The sequence below is a fragment of the Pogona vitticeps genome, chromosome 2 (genome assembly GCF_051106095.1).
Source record: "Pogona vitticeps strain Pit_001003342236 chromosome 2, PviZW2.1, whole genome shotgun sequence".
Classification (NCBI taxonomy): Eukaryota; Metazoa; Chordata; class Lepidosauria; order Squamata; family Agamidae; genus Pogona; species Pogona vitticeps.
Genome location: NC_135784.1, coordinates 178,689,916 through 178,706,927, shown reverse-complemented (window position 1 = coordinate 178,706,927; position 17,012 = coordinate 178,689,916). Strand labels below are relative to the sequence as shown.

The 17,012-nt window shown below is 42.7% G+C and overlaps 1 protein-coding gene across 2 annotated transcripts in view; it reads left to right on the top strand.

Annotated features, from left to right (window-relative positions):
* Nucleotides 1-17,012, top strand: part of BGN (biglycan) — a 52,619-nt gene that overhangs the window by 16,573 nt on the left and 19,034 nt on the right. Inside the window, exon 2 of one of the 2 annotated variants that reach the window (XM_078386558.1) lies at nucleotides 12,611-12,730. The exons of the other annotated variant lie outside the window; for it this stretch is intronic. The gene's annotated coding sequence lies outside the window, so the exon portion shown is untranslated. The remainder of the gene's footprint in view (nucleotides 1-12,610; nucleotides 12,731-17,012) is intronic. 2 annotated transcript variants of the gene reach the window in all.

The window sequence follows — 17,012 nt, the reverse complement described above, 5'->3', positions numbered from 1 at the left end:
ATTTTTCTGTTAAATAAGTGACATAGTGAAACAGCAATGCATCTACCTAGCATGGTACACATACTGTCAATATGTCTTGTTTAACTAGAATTGCATTGCATCAGTAGGAAAATATATTTTAAAAATTAAACAGTACAGTGGGGTCTTGACTTAAGAACGGCTCGAGTTAAGAACATTTTGACTTAAGAACCACTCTCATAGGAAAATATTGACTTGACTTACATACTTAGATTTGAGTTAAGAACTGAAAAAAACCACGTGGGAGGCAGGGAAAGTGCAAAATGTGAACTTTCAGTTAACTGTTGGCCAGTGAAAAGGGTGCCTGTCTGCTTCCTCACTCCTCCCAGCGTTTAGAGAGTGGATTGGGAGACAGTCTTCAGACTGCCTGGTACTGTCCTGCCTGGACTGTATTTTCCCTGTCTTCCCTGAACATTTCTTGACCTAAGAAAAAAAGAAACAAAATATCCTCCTCTAGTGGTCGAAGGTGGAATAGCAGCTTCCCATTAGTTTCTATGGACGGAAAAGAGCAGATACGGATCAGATGGTTTTCAATGCATTCCTATGGGAAATGCAGATTTAACCTGAAAACTTTTTGACTTGAGAACCGCCTTCCAATACGGATTAGGTTCTCAAGTCAAGACCCCACTGTACAGTAGATCAGTGGTTTCCAGCCTTGGGTAACCCACTTGTTCTTGGGCTGCAACTCCCAGAAACCCTGGGCAACAGTGAAGGCTTCTGGGAGTTGTAATCCAAGGATACCCTTGGTTACCCAAGGTTGAAAACAACTGCAGTAAATGAAAATAGAAGAGAGGGGAGTTCTTCATTGTACCTTTTAATGTCCCAACCCACCAAATATAGGATTGTCACTTCAGTTAATACTACCCACAGCTGTATTTGAATACAAACTAACCATCTGCACAAGCTACAGAACAAGGTAATTAGGGATGCTACAAATTATGCAAAAAAAAAGCCCACCCCTGAAACCCAACCATGTAGCCCTGGTGCTGTGCCAAAAAGGAGTGGGGCTGCTCTAAAAAGGCATGGGATTGATCACTCTAACTCAAAACACACACAAAGGTCTGCATACCAAACAGCACTAAAAGCGATCCAAATAGCAAGCTATATGTATGCTCATCTGGATGTGCTCTAAGACTGAATACATTAGAGGCAGTTTTATCTACATTAAACTGGTTTTACCCAAAGCACAACTGAACAGTCTGGTCTGTACTTCCTAGCTCTGTAGGCAAGGACAACTGGTTGAAATCACTCTTGTGAAATAAAATAAACTACTCTTTTGAAAAGGAAATTTCCCCGCGCCTAATATTTACCCTTGCAGATAGAGACATAGAACTCAAGAAGACTGGGTGAGAAGGGAGTATGGGTAGTCCAAGATATTTTGCTGCCTGAGACAGAAGAGTTGATGATGCCCCTCTCAACCATGCCAAGATACACAGCAACCAGAGCCAGCTAAACTATTTTGGTAGCTAAAATGGAAAATCTTATGAGTACATCTTTTAATGGGTCGGAGACTGGAAATAAAGATTGATTGATTGATTGATTGATTGATTGATTGATTATGAATACATCTTCCATAGACAGGAAAAGTTACTTGTTTGAGCTGGCTTGTGTGTTCTGGGAGTTGTAGTCCCATGAATGACTTCCTGCATCTCTGCATGCCTCCCTATCCATACCAAAAAAACTTAAATAAGTAGTAAATCGCTTCCCTTCATAACACCCTCCACGCCTGAAGAAGTTATCTCACTCTGTCTAATGGTCCAGGCTTGAATGGGGGTAGACACAAGTCTGTCCCAGTTGTGTGTAAAGAGGGCTGGTGGTCCCTGCCTTCAGGGATGGGCACTTGAGTCATGTGACTCTCTGTCGAGTCGGGCTAAAGTCAAGCTGGTGACACAGACTCAACTCAATTCCCCCCCCCCCCAGTAACTCAGACTTGACTCTCAACTGAGACACAGTTTTCTGAGTCACATTTCCAAGTCCCTAAGCTTTTAATGAAGGAAACTGTAAACCTGAAAGAAGAATTGGATGGTGGCAATCAGATGCTCAGGGGAAGGGCAGAGGGGACCAAGTGTAGGTGGTTCACAGGCCTCAGACCTCCCTACACACACTCCACACAGAACACGTCCACCCACCCTTTTTTTCTGGGGGGAAACGCTTGTTTTAAAAGGGACTCAGACCTGAGGCTTGGGACTCAGAACTTGATACCAAAGACTCGGACTCAGAATCGGAACGTCTGCCAAAGGTTTGGACTTGGACTTGGGACACTCAGACCCAAAGACTTGCCAACATCCTTGCCTGCTTTTAATATTAAAAGAGGCACACAAAGGTGCCAAATTGTTCCTTGTCTTCCTTTCCCACCCTGGCATCTTTAGATACCCTTTTCTCTTTGTCCCAGTGTTGTTACCAAAAGTGAGCTGGAAGGGAGAGCTACGTTTTCTGAAGCAAAGCAGCATGAGGAGAGGAGGAGAGGAAGGCCCACCCCCAATAGCCATATGGGCATGTTGTTGTTGTTGTTGTTAGAATTGGCCAGAATCCTATTGCTAATTTGTACTTACCTAAAGGAAATCATAAGCGAGGTAACTGGCGGTGAGCCAGAGGTTGAGAATTCAGTTCCCCGCCTGTGTGTCTCAGAAGGCCCAGCCTGTGTAGTACTGCCTACCTAGAAAACCCAGAGAAGAGTCACCCTAAGTCAGAACTGACTTGACAGAGCACACAATTATTATTAAGAAAACCATACAGTTCTTGGTGGCAAATTGCCAAACATTTGCATTCCTGGGCATGTACTAGATTGTGTGATCAGATGCGCACCCAGGTATGTAAAGATCACCTTGCTAATGACCAGCAATTTGTCACCAATATTTATGCAATTTCCCTTGTGCAAGCATAAATTGGCAGCAAGCTTCTTGCCAGTGGTGCATATTGTTGTAAGAATGATGTGTTGTTCAGTTCAGTTTTACAGAGCTCTTTGTAATCTGGTTGATCTAGTTGTCTCAGCATCTGTATTGCTTCACATTGTAGAGATTAATCTTGCAAACTTTTCTGGCTGTTCTGTATTCTGGACTTCATTTGGAGTCTGCTTATTCATTCATTACTTTTTCTGGAATTATGAGAAAGGTGGCTTCGATTGTGTCTTAGCAAATGACAAAAGAAAACTCTGTAGCTCGGTGTGCCATTTCTGTTCTGTCATACATAATCATGCCTGTTGAAATTATGCTTGTATAATTCTATGGCTGCAATGCTTATGTCAAGTGTTACAATATAGTTTTTGCTTATTTTAATATTTAGTACAGTGGTCAACTGAACCCTGCCCCCATTTTCCTTTCTTCAAGGTACAAGTGAGGAAAGTATTTAAAGAGGAGGAATGGACAGTGGTGAAGTATTTGCCCCATGTCCCACAAGGCTGATTTGTGTCCAGTATTGCTTCTTGGTCCCATTGCAAAGCCTCAGAGAGAAGGCAGGCACCATCAGCAACACCTCCTGATCTTGTAGCTTGCTCTAGTTAGCTTAAAAGTAGAAAAGGCGAGGAAGCAATGAAGAATTCGTTCCTAGCCGGACTGACCCAAATCTTAGTGAGAGTGTGAGGCTGAGACCAACCTCAAAGGTGGCCCAAGAGGCGTACTGCCTGTCTCTTCAAGAGGAATCCATGAGGGACAGCTGGCAGACATAATGAAAGACTTACAAGGGCTAGAGACATAGGTACAGAAACAATAGGGGGTGCCATTTTGGCGGGAAAAAGAGAGTAAAAGGGAGGAGTAGGGAGGCAGAGGGGGCAGTTGGTGGAAGAAGGGGAAGAGGAAGCATGCTGGCTGGGGAAATTAAAAGAGAAGAAGGATTTAGTGGATTTGGTTTAAGAAGACCCCTGGACAGGGGAATGGGTGGAATTTAGAGTTCCTCCGGAGTGGAAAAGGCAAATATATAGGAAACCACCTACTGGGGCAAGATGGAAGAGAGAGAAGAGAGAAAGAGGTACAAAGCATGGATACAGAGGAAAGCTCAGTGGAAAGAAAACAAAGTATAGAGAGAGGTGGGAGACCCTGTGGGGCCAGACCATTTCATCCCAATTTGAGACCTACACTGGGCAAGAAGGTTTGGGAGCCACAGGTGGGCTGAATCTTTCACTCCTCACCCTGAAGTAAAAGGAGATACCTCCAGGGGACTTGTTATCGGAGTTTGACAGTTATAAACCGTTTTTGAATTCTTCGCCCTTCAATAGGAAGGAGAATTTATTGTTGTTTAAGGAAGATAAATATGGCACCGTTTCTGTGAAATCAGAGGCAGATGTTATTGTTGAAAAAGCCCACGAAACCTTGTTAAACAATAAAGATGTTTTATTAGAAAATATTGAAGTGGCAGATTCATCTTTGCATTGAGATGTCACATTTGGAGAAATAGGGGCCGAAAAGAATCAGAGAGAGTAAGGTAACAAACCACCCATGTATCCACTGAATTTGGACCTCACATTCTCTATTCTTTTAATAATATGTATTTAGAAAATGATATTGTATACACGTGTGTGTGTGTGTGTGTGTGTGTGTGTGTGTGTGTGTGTGTGTGTGTGTGTGTGTGTGTGTGTGTGTGTGTGTGTGTGTGTGTGTGTGTGTGTGTTCTGTGATGTCAAGTCAGAACTGACTTATAGCAACTCTAATAGGATTTTTAAGGTAAGTGAGATATTGAAGTAGTTTTTTTTACTGATTCCACTTCCTTAGTCAGTTTTCATGGCTAAATGGGGATTCAAACCTTGTTCTCCAGAGTCTTAGTCTGTTACTACACCACAATGGAAATCATATCTGTAATCCATAACAAAATTTACAAAGTGCACACGATCAAACAGAAAGGAAGAGATAAAATTGGACAGAGTCATAGTTGCGTAACCCAAAATATAATAAATCCAAAATACTGGCAAGATCAGATATGTAAAATATTTGCTTTGGTTTAAGAAAAACTAACAATTTCTTTGCCTGACAAAGGTTATGGCTAGATTGACAAAAATGCAGGAAATGCTAAGGGATTGAGGATGGTCTGATTTGCTTTTTAAAATTGATAATATGATCTAAAAAGAAATGCAAATCAGCCTTGGAGACCTCCCCCATCAAATCCATAGTTTTGCCATCTGCCACTGGAGTGACTGAACTGATGCAAAAAAATATGAACAGGATTAGTGCAATGGCTGGTGATAGCAAAGATCCAGCCTTGGAAGGCTAGATCTTTGCACATAATGCCACATACATACATACATACATACATACATACATACATACATACATACATACATACATACATACATACATACATACATACATACATACATACATACATACATACATACATACATACATATGAGGATCGGGGATGGTGTTTGCACAGCTTGATTCTGTGCGCACCATCAAAAGTAATTCAACCCTGCAGCTATGACTACACAGTAAGAAGAACAAGAGGAGGAAATTCCAACCTGACTCTTCTTTACAACTTATTAGGAAGTTCTTATGTAACTATGCCTCCCACAGAGCTATAGGAGAGCTCCATTCATAAGCTGCAAACAAGACTGTTTAGCCAATTTCCTCCTCTCTCCTGTGTGGTAAGTTAACATGAACAGATCAAGAGAAACCCAAATTCCCTTGTGTGATTTCACTGTGAGTAAGCTTGCATTTCTCTGGCTGTGTAGTAATGACCAAAGAGTCTTGCAGGAGTCAAAATCCAGATTATGTTTGATATATTAATGCTCCCATAAAAGGATTGCATACTCTTGTCTTTTGGTTGTATTAAGAAAACACATCACATTTTTTTCTTTTTGGAGAATTTGTTGACTGTCATTTGAAATACAACACAAATTTGTTAGAAATAGGACCAAAGCTCTCACTACTTCAGCATTTTGGGGGAAGAACCTATTTATCACCTGCATATAGGGCAAATAAGTCATAATACCCAATTTTCCCACTTTTCCAATCACAATATGACTAATTGTGAACAGTGTTACACAATCTTCCATCTAAAACGGCAGACAGCATGAAACAAAATCTCAGAAGGGAGTAAGATTTCCTCAAGGGGAACTTTTTTAAGATGATTAAATAACATGTCAGGCTATTTTGATACTTAAATTGTGTTGTACCAGGGCAAAATCCAAACTAAAGTCAAAGATGATAAATTACTGTGACTAAACAATTCTTTGAGTCTGTTCTTGAATTCTGGTTTGGCAGCTGATCTCTTGACTCTATAAAAAATAATATTTTGATGAGAAGCCATAAAAATGCCCAAGCCATTCTTTTAAGTACCGCAGCTGGTTATATTGGTCTGAATTTTGCTTAGAGTTACTTAGGACACTTGTCTTTAGAAGTGGATTTGTCTACAAAAGCTCACATTAAAATATAGTGTTTCATCGTTAAGGTGCCATAACGTTTTGTTTTCTTTATTCCTTTATTTTTGTTTTGTTTTTCCTAACATTTTGGGTGCCTGAAGAAAAGCACCCAAGCTTTCCCCTAGGAAAGAGAACCATCCAAACATTACTTCCTGCCTTCGTTTATTCCGAGAACCCTGCTGCCTGAAGCATCATTTCCCCCCTTTGCTAATCCTGAATTTGTTCAGACAGAGCCCAGGTTAGATTATTTTCCTTCTTTCCAAATACATTTTTTTAAAGAATAGATATTAATAGGAGCAGCATTCTGTCACATTTCCTTCCAAAATTCCAGAACTCCTGCAGAGTCCTCTGTGTGAGAGGAATTCTTTTGTACAGAGAAGGGGTCAGTCCTGTGAGCCTACATCCGCCGTCTGAATGAAGTGCTATAGATTGCTAGACGCATCACTTCAACTTGCACTTTTTTCCTTTCTGTCTTTACCCTTGGCAGGAAATGGTGGAAGGTGAAGGGGAGCTTGGTGGTGATGTGTTAGAAGTAATGATGATACCTGCAATGTATTACTTGGGGAGGTAATGAGAGCACAAAGCCTTTTTTTTTTTCTTCAGTAGTTTGAACATTAATGCCAACACTTTGCTTTCATGGGAGAGATTTACATGTTCTTTCTTCAGTGTTAAATGTCATGGGGGAAAGATTTTCCCACCTTTCCCCATTTTCAAGGGAATAATGGTGATAACAATGATTTTAAAAGTAATGCATTAGTAATATCTTTCTAATGTAGTACAGTACTCCAAATATAATACGCACCTTTAACATATTATAAAAAATATTAAAGTACTGATTAATGCTAATACATTAGCCATTTTAGCATGCAACTACATTAACATATAATGAGGGAAATGCTGTGAGATTAGGATGGTCTGATTCACTTTTTTTAAACTATATGATGGAAAAGCCAATGTGAATCAGCCTGGACTCCTTCCACCCCATCAGTAGTTTTTTCCCCCTCTGCTACTTAAGCTTCTGTTTTGTGGGGGCATCAGATCCATTCACATCAGTTGAGGCAGTGTGGTTGTTTAGATCAATGCAGAAAAGTGGGGGGGGGGAGGTTGCTGGTTGTTGATGTGATGGCATGGACGCTGGGGGGGAGCTTATGTAAAAACTGTGGGATGGCTGGATCTTTGCAAGCAATGCCCTTTAAAAAAAGTTTGGTGCCAGTTGTACTGCACTAGGGTACCTAGACAAACCACGCACAAAGGAATGAGAGAACGGGAGGAGGAAAGCCCGTATGTCCCTTTTTTACAGCTTATTAAGGCAGTTCTCCTGTACCCTCACAGCTACATCAACAAGCTGCAACCAAGGCTATTTATCAGTTTTCACCTTTCTCTCTCTCTCTTTGTAGCCAGGTAATGCAAATTACCTGGAGAAACCACCCTCACATTCACATTTTACTTGTTGTGTAGTTGGACCCTCAGATCAAGTTTCCAAGCTTTTCTCTAACCCTTTCCTCCCCTACTGTGATGGTGATAAAAATCTGCCCCCAAGAATAGTCTTGTAGGGCATAATGGCAACTTGGGGAACCAGTTCTTATACCTTCCCCACAACCACCCCCAGACAGTGATCATATATATTGTATCTACTATTAATAATAAATCAACAATGTGTATTTAACTGATGTTTTGAATGTTATGTGCAACTTTGCCTTCAAACACAAGCCTGCTCCCTCGTTGTCAATGAGGCCTTTGCTGTAAAAAAAAATCAACCCATGAATTCTCTTCTAGTTTGCACATCAGCCTTGCAAAACCAATTGTACCTTAGACCAAACAAAACACCATATGAGAGTGTGAGTCTCCACATCTCCCTGCTAGTGTGGAACTGAAAAAATAAAAAATAAAAAACCCATCTTATTTATGTTTAGTCGTCATCCTTGCCTAGAAGGGGCAGCCCATGAAGCAGATCAAAAGGTACAGAAATGGTAACGTGGCAAAGTCACACTAGACTTTTTTTTCCAACTCTATATTCCTGGAGAGACGCAAAAGGGGGTGTGGATTGGCTTTCCTCTAGCTTGGGGCCTCCTTATACCTCAGTACAGTGCAGAACTGTACCAGTTCCAGAAGAGTAATTCTGGAGGCCAAACCTGTGTTAATTTGAGCTGGGGCCAACCCAGAGCAACCTTAATCATAGCTAAACCTCAAGTGGAACAGAATGAGAAATATAATGAGATGGTTTGATTTCTTTGTGGTAAAGTTTAAAAATTAAGTACAAGAGGGTGGGACAGGCAGGTGCGCCTTGGGTGACGTGCCTCCTGGGTCTTTAAGAGCCGAACAGAACAGGAAATCTTAGGAGATGGACTGTGGGATGCTGAAGCGTGAAATGTTGCCTGTGTCGAACTTATTTCTTCTGCACAGCCTTGAAGGCGCAGAAGCCCTGTCCTCCTCTGCAAATAGTCCTACCCTCCTTGTGCTAAAGTCTAACATTAGGATCTATTTTAACCTTAAAACTTGTATTCAGGATGGGGGGCACAGCCACAAGGGCAGAGAGTGCCTCTGAGCACTGAACAATCCAAACTGTAGTCCCATCACCCCCATCCAGGCTTAAGAGGAAGAACTTCTGTCTTCAAAGGCATGTGTTTCAGGAAATTTAAAAACCTGTCATGCGCTGCCCTGCTTTCTGTACAAATATATGCACAGCTCCAGTTATACCTATGCCCTGATGTTTGTACCTTCTACATCTCCAAAGCAATGCAAAGAACAAAATGAAAAACAAAAACTGTGCAGTATATAAGCATGTTTTGGGGGGTGGGAGGAGATTAAGATTCGCAAACAGAGAGGCGTTGGCTAAAAACCCTTTCGAAGTAGCTCAGCGTTCAGACTTATCTCCTGTATTTTATTTATTTATTCTGCTCCTGTGCAGAGCTGTATCATTCTGCCTACAATTCATATCAGGAATACCTTGTGGCCAGGGCAGTGTGTTTGCTACCCCAAAATTTGGGGGTGAGGCACCACTCATCCCAATCCACTAACTGACTGTGATTTCATTGTAAAAAGGGGAGAAGGGAAGATTAACCTCATGGGGTCTAGGACAAAACATCAGAGTCCCCCCGGGGCTGAAAACAGGACCCACAAAACTTTACTGCCTGAGGTAAAGGTCAAAATGACATTTTCCCCAATTCTGTGTACAAAAGCTGACTAGACTGGAAGTTGATGCCGATTTCAGAACTGACAACAATGTCCCCCATCAGACATGAGGGCAGTACTCTGGCCTAGGAAGTAAAGGGCAGACTGTGTGGCAAACACAACTCTGTGATCCAACATCTCACTATAATTCCTGTTTTTCCCAGCTTCTGTTGCCCTCAGTGGTTGTTCATTTTGCCTGATGATACAGTCTTGACTGGACATCGTTTTAAGTACAATTCAATATATGTTCAATACCTTTTCAGTACAAGTAAGATGAGGCCCCGGTGGTCATTTTTCCTCATAAAAGGCACCTCAGTGCTGATGGGGATGTATTCAAGCTGGGCTAGAGGTTTCTAGAAGAGATGCCCTCACTAAACCACAACCCTCAGCCATCATTCTTTGGGAGAGACCACAATAATTAAATATGCTCTGTATGGCTTTGGAGGACAAAAAAAAGCTTCCAGGCAAGACCTTTGGTGTGCAACTGCCCAGTCTTATTCTCAGAATGTTACATAGTGTCCCAATTTTGTCATGTTCTCTTTGCAACTCTTTCCTGTTTTCCCACAGCTGTCATAAGGAAACTGTCCCCTTTCTCACCCCAGAAGGTCGATTAAGCCCTACCACTGGCCAGAATGAGGTGGTTGCCTCAGGTGGCAAATGCTAGTAGCGGCTAGATGTTACAAGGGAGCAGGCCCTACCCCCTGCCCCTTCCCTGCAGCTGGTCTGCTGCCTGTTTGCAGCTGCTGTGAAAGATACCGGCCTCTCGTTGATGTTGAAGAAAGTTCCGATGCGCCAGTCCGATTGCCTTTTCAGCACAGAATGGGAGCGGCTGCCATCTTGTTCTTTCTCTTGGGCAACACAATACCTTGCGTTAGCCCTTCTGTTCAGGAGGTAAAGCCATAATAACTGCATTATGTCCTCTGGCGTGCAGTACTAGGTGAAATCACCCAAAAATCGATCTGAAAGCACCCAAAAAATCATTAGGTTTTTTCATTGACATTGTCAGGGTTCAGTAGAAAAGGCACCAGGACCCAGTCCAGAGCAAGACCACAGGAACAGGTTAGGAACAACCCCACAGCCCAAGCAGAGACCAACCAGCTGAGGTTTTGAGTCCAAACAGCAGCCACGTCCAGTAGAAGGATTACATGAATCATGGTCAGACAGTCCAGAAGTCGAAGCCAGAAGGAGCAGTATCAAGGCAGCAGGGTCTGGGGATGCAAGGAGAGGCAAGGCAGGAACAACAGGGTAAGCAGACAAGGCAGGAACAAGCAGGTCAGGCCAGACCAGACCACGCAGCTTATTACTATCCTTGCTGCTTTCTGTAGCACCTCTGCCTTTAATGTACCAGTTTCTCTCACAGTGTACAAGGCTGGCCAGGACAATTTTGCTGCGTGAGGCAAATGACAAAATGGCAGCCATCCAATTCTATATACAGAGACTATCGGCACTGGCAGTGGAGCTTCCTTTCAGTACTGACAATGGGAGGGAATCTCCCACTACATTTGAGGGCAGAAGGCTAGCTTGGGGTGCAGGACTGGTGGTATAACTCACATGTTTTTGTCCTGCAAGACAGGCATAGAGCTGGGGGGGGGGGGGGAGGCAGGAATAAGAGCCACTTCTGTTCCCTCACATCTGCTCCTTAAGGCAGTTGCTTCCGTCTGCTTAACAATAGGGTTGTGGGTGTGCCTCCGCTGGCCACCCTAGCTCTGCTTTCGGGGGGGCTGATGGATTTGCTTGAATTTGATCAAGGGCAACCTTTAATGCCTTAGTGAAGCCTCTTACTGTATGACCTCAGCTCACAAGAGACTCAGTTCTTTACAGTAAGAGGGGGGTGGAGGAGGCATGCAACCAAGTCACAATGATCTCACCTCTTCAGGCTTTGCCATCTGGAACTGCATGACTTACTACAATTTTCCACATCTAAAGACCTGGGGGAACTTGCAAGGAGTGGGGTGTGGAGAGAGAAAATGCCAACTACATCTATAGCCAGTTTCCAGATTCCTCCCTCGCCCTCCCCCCTGCATGGCATACAGTAACGTCTCAAGAAGCTGGCCGTGAGGGTAGCCCTTGGGACAAGGGATGGGTCTCTTACTGACCATGACAAGCCTGGAGGATGCAGGCTAAAATAGCTGCTAAATTACAACCCTGCTTTTCTGGAGCTTCGTACAATTACAGGATGCGTGCCTGCTATTAGAAGCCAGGCACAGTGACTCTGTTTTTTGTTAGGTATTTGTGGGTGTGTAGCTATAAACAGCACTGATTTGCTTGCTATCAGAAACAGTATGCAGAGGAGAAACATGTATGACAGCCCTCACACTTGTCTCCTCATGCGTTGTCCCTGACCTGTGAGACTCAGATAGATGGATGAAGGCCCAAGCTGTCATGCCTCAATATTCTTTTTTAAAAGCAAGCAAATCATTACTCTTTATAACTATACACATCTGTGTATCTGTCATTGTGGCTAAAGTGTTCGACTGTGACTTCACAGTCCTGGACTTAAATCCTTACTTGGCCATAAAGCTCAATGGGTGGCCGGCCACATGCTCTTAGGTTTGCCTACCTCACAGGTTGTAAAAATAAAGTGGAGAAGAAGAGAAACAAGTATGTTGTCTTGAGTTATTGAAAGAAAAGCAGGATATACATGTAGCAAACAGGCAAAAATATTTATAGATAGCTAACCCGGCTGGCTAATGGGTGCGTCCTACTCCAATGCTCTGGTTAAAGACACCATGGAGGTAGTTGGCTCCAATACCTTGATTTATTCCAGATGACTGACTTGGTGGGAAAATACAGGATCATGGTAAATCAGCCAAAAGAGCCGATCATTCAGCGGTCCATGTAGGTGGATATAAAAGGTAAAGGTTCCCCTTGACATTTAGTCCAGTCGTGTCCGACTCTAGGGGGCGGTGCCCATCCCCGTTTCCAAGCCATGGAGCCAGCATTTGTCCGTAGACAGTTTACATGGTTATGTGGCCAGTGTGACTAGACACAGAATGCCATTACCTTCCCACTGTGGTGATACCTATTTATCTACTCACATTTTTACATGCTTTTGAACTGCTGTGTTGGCAGGAGCTGGGACAAGTGACGCTCATTCCGTCGCGTGGATTAGATCTTACGACTGCTGGTCTTCTGACCCTGCAGCACAGAGGCTTCTGCAGTTTAACCCGCAGCACCACCATATCCCTCTAGGTGAATATAGACCTTTGCAAATCTTTCAGTTGACTTTAAATAGAAATTCACAGCATCCCTTTTTCTAAAAAGGACATCATGAATGCAAAATATTTGAAAACAGCTTAGAGAGAAAAGGGGTGGTATATATATCTGGAATTTTATGCACATGCTTCAGTGTATTTTCTCTGCCCATACTTCTGTTGCCTCCTCTCGTGACTCTTAATCTACATATCTTACTATACGTGCATAGATTTGTATGTAAAACAGAGTTGAGGATCTAGACACTTTGGCTCTCAGACTGAGGTTTTCAGGTTCAATCTTTAGGTCTCAAGATGTCAGATGCTGTTGATCTGGCAGCCCTGATCCAGTTATGGAGTTCATATTTGGGATCACCTAATGATTGATTGCTGGATCCAGATTTCCTTCTTTTCTGCTTCTGGTTTAGAAAACAGTATTCCTTTTCCTTTTGGCAACACACTTGCTTCCCACTGTGTTTGAAAAGTTTGATTGTGCAAGGAAGGTATTGTGTCTGAATGAACATGCAGTCTCCCTCATGACAAACTTCAGCTTTCTGACAGGGGACTCTGACTGTCACCTATAACATCTTGACAATTTTACTTTGCAGTTTTAAAACGTACTGGCCATAATTCTTTTGGATTCACATATAGGCCACTGAGGCTATACATGTTGCCGTCTATCTGTCATGATCTTCTGCCTCCTCAGGTCAAGGAAAGAGTTTTGTGCCTGGCCTCATGGCCAGGTAAGCCAAGACAGAGAGAAAAAAAGGTTGTACCATTGCCCTGATGCACAAAGTTATCCCCACTGGATTCGGCCCATCGGTGATACAATAAGGTGGTTGTTTGCTTCATGTTTTCCATTTTGTTTGTTATCTCTAAGGATAGACTGTCCAAGTCTGAAGTCAGTCATCCATGTCTTACTTACATGATGTTACTTAATGGTTATATAATTGCCAGCTGGATTAGCCAGCGATTCTCATGGCTCAGCTGGAGTGTTCTTTGTTTGCCTTTATTTGCAATTCCAGCTGCTTGGTTTGCATTTATAGCTGCCTGACATTATACTTTGTACGTGATTGGTGCCCTATATGCCTTGTCCCCTTTTACAGACATTGTGATGCACTCCTTGTCCAAACCCCTGCTAGAATTGTGCAGTTCTGGATGTCTGGAGAAAACACATCGTTCCCACAAATGGGAGAATGTGTGAATGGCTATCTCTTGAAGTGTGTGTGTGTGTGTGTGTGTGTGTGTGTGTGTGTGTGTGTGTGTGTGTGTGTTATACAGCACCATCAACATTCCCAGCCAGGTTGAGTTGAAAGATGGCATAGATCTCAACAGCAGGGCACACAATTTCCCAGGAATTTCTCCCATATAAGCACAATAGCAATGAAGCTGCTGTTCGTATTTTTTTTAAAGTGAGATACAGTGGTGCCTCTCTTAGCGATTGCTTCGTTTAATGACAAAATCGCTTAGCGGCGACTTTTCCAGAGCGTTTTTACACTTCGTTTAACGATGGTCCCTATGGGTTATTTTTGCTTAGCGATGGTTGGGACCATGCTTCGCATAACGATTAAATTTTGGGTCCCCTGTTTCGCTTAACGATGGTTTAAACAGCCTCATGTTTGCTGTTTTTTAAATGTTTTCCTGTTATTTATAAAGCTAAAGTTTACTGTTTAAAATGTTTGAAATCATAAAGTGCACTTAATAAACCCTTTGGTAACCAAATTTGACTTTGTTCTGACTCTTTTTTAATTTGTTGTTGTATTTTTTTCCCATTGAGATGCATTGAATAGGTTTCAATGCATTTCAGTTGGGGAACTGTGTTTTGCTTAGCGATGTTTCCTATGGCGATTTTCGCATTTCAATGGGAAACCGCGTTTCACTTAGCGATGAAATCGCTTAGCAGCGATTTTTTTGGAACCAATTAGCATTGTTAAGTGAAGCACCACTGTATGTGCAAGAAATCTTGCTGGTTAGACACATTAAGTAGTAGAAGGGAGATGTGTGCCATTGAACAATTTTCTGTCTCAGACAGCAGAATGTTGTGAGCAGATCCTGGGTGTTTGTCTCCTACAAAGTTCTCCAAGTGAAAAGACCGAAATGATCAGCAGCCCTTGGGGTCCTTTGTGCTGATTTTGAATCCAGAAATGGCATGATTCCTGCCCAGGGTGCTTATGGCCTGGAATTTTTAAAAGAAGTAAATATTTTTAGAGATTGACAAAAGAGAGCACAGAGTTAGATGGCAAATAATGATGAAGTGATTACTTCTGTCACTTACATTCTGCTGTCTTGCCACAGATACTCTGAACAACCTTGCACAAATCAAAAACTGAAAGACATAAAACGTAGATTTTTCTTTACATGAGTAACTGTACAAGACAGGAACACGCAACACTTGACTTATACGCCATCAGTTTTATTTGTCAGTTTACCCCCAAATTGTCTGCATTAGCTGGCAAGGAATCTCCAGCTGAGGTCCACCTCTGGAATGGGTCTGTTTATGTTCTCCCAGAAAAACTTGACAACAGGCTAGGGATGATGGGAGTTGTCATCCAAGACCTGTCATTTACCACGTTCTTCTGTCTCTAATGCAGATAGCATTTTATGAAAACAAGATTTTGTAGCAGATACAGAGAGTTCTTAGGGTCTTCCGTGTGTGATCTCTTCGCCAAATCAGACATGACAGTGTAGAATGTCTCATATTTAATATTTAATCACAAGTGCTCCCTTCACAAATAATAGGTGTTGAGAGTCACGTCAAAGGAAGCACACCATTAGAAGTAGCTAAATCCTGCCTCTTCCCAGCACCACATCTCCATGCCAGAGGATGCTGGACCTACCCAAGTCCTTACACGGATACTGTGCAAAATTTGGATGCTGTGAGCAATAAAATATTCAAGGTGGAATATGCAGTTGAACTAGTTCAAAGTATTGCAGCTTCCTCCAAAAGCTTCCTGGGCTAAACTTGGTTTCCTAGTACGCCTGGCCAGTAGCCAACTGATAGGTGTGGAGGACCACAGCGTGTGGAGGGCACCAGCTTGGGATAGCAAGTCCTGTGCAGAACCTTTCCTGACTAGTTATAGGGGGGAAAATGTATGCAAATAAGAGCGGGGAGGTAAAATTAAATCTTTATTGTTCTGTTATAGAGGGGGCACCAAATTGCAATGACTCACTGTACAATCCCCCACTTTTACAACCATTCCAAGATCAGCTAATGCCTCCCCCCCCCCCCCGCACACACACTTTTACAACCTGTTGCTGTGCAACAGCAAGAAAATGGATGTGGGAGGGAGAAGTGGAAGGACAGCAGAGGTCATAGAGGAGCACTCAGTGAACAAGCAAGAGAGAGACAGAGGAGAAGGGAGTGGAGAAGGGAAGGCAGCAGAGGGGAAGACAGTAGCCCACAATACAGAAGAGGCATGAGAGAAAAGTTGGGAGACAGAAGAGGTCACAGAGGAGCAACCATCACGAATGCAAGAGAGAAGGAGTGTAAAAGAGAAAAGTGGAAAGTTTTCAATTTTAACTCATGAACATTTGCCAGGTATCAAACCCCTAGTATTAACATTGAGCTTAATGGGAAAACAGGGTTCCATTTACAATGACCTGCTTTACGATGGCCATTAGGGAACCAGGTTGTAACTCCACTGTTCTGCTGTACTTCTGATCATTTCATTTATTCTTTTGTTTCTATTTAACTCACATTTTCAGCTACATACTTATTAGTACTTCTTAGCTTATACGCCACAGAACTCTAAAATAATGCAATTCCCCCATAAACGTTCTTTTTTAATACACTGTGATGAGGGATGTAAACTGGGTCCCAGCATGGTTTGCACCCAATTCAGGGCACACAGATTGGTGCTCGGTTCATCCTGTCCCCGTTTAGAGTCATTCCAGTCCATATGTTGCTGAGGTCCATGCCAGTATTTGTGTGTTTCTGGATCATGAGCAAAAGAAGGCCAGCCACATATTTTGCACTGGAGCTTTTTGGGGAAAAATGCATGGAAAGTAGCTACTCTCATCATCATCATCTTAGAACTGCAGAGTTGGGCAGGACCCTATGGATCATTGAGATCATCCTCTGTCAAGAAGCCACAGTGGGGAATTAAACTCTCAACTTCTCCTAAACCACTGTACTATCTATCCAGCAGTTCATATAACCACTCACTGTCAGAGAGAGTCAGCAATTGGAGTCTAAGATGTCTTAGGCTTCACTGTGGAAGCAAAACCATCAGTCTCTTCCTTTGGCAACACTCAGCATCTTCCTTACGCTATATTTTAAAAAC